Source organism: Octopus bimaculoides, chromosome 9 (genome assembly GCF_001194135.2).
Source record: "Octopus bimaculoides isolate UCB-OBI-ISO-001 chromosome 9, ASM119413v2, whole genome shotgun sequence".
NCBI classification, from domain to species: domain Eukaryota; kingdom Metazoa; phylum Mollusca; class Cephalopoda; order Octopoda; family Octopodidae; genus Octopus; species Octopus bimaculoides.
In genome coordinates, this window is record NC_068989.1 from 24,578,808 (window position 1) to 24,579,163 (window position 356).

General features: G+C 32.9%; 1 protein-coding gene across 1 annotated transcript in view; it reads right to left on the reverse strand.

Annotated features, from left to right (window-relative positions):
* The window catches only part of LOC106884215 (leucine-rich repeat-containing protein 9), a 122,376-nt gene that overhangs the window by 113,045 nt on the left and 8,975 nt on the right, over positions 1-356 (reverse strand). The gene's annotated exons all lie outside the window — the stretch shown is intronic.

A 356-nucleotide genomic window follows, 5' to 3' on the forward strand; every position in this document is an offset into this window, starting at 1 on the left:
ATAAATATAAACGAATAATTATATTCTTGGGAATAGAAATTTCCCTTATGAATTTTTTTACACACTGGCTTCTTGATAAAATTCTTGTAAAAGAGTTTTATCCCTTTTTGAATTTATTTATCAAATATATATATATATATATATATATATTCTTTTATTCTTTTACTTGTTTCAGTCATTTGACTGCGGCCATGCTGGAGCACTGCCTTGAAGGGTTTTGGATAAAGAAATCGATCACAAGACTTATTCAATGTAAGCCTAGTACTTATTTTATCGGGGGAAATAAACACACCAGCATTGGTTGTCAAGTGATGGCGCGGGGATGGGGGAGGAGGAGAAATACAGACACACACACA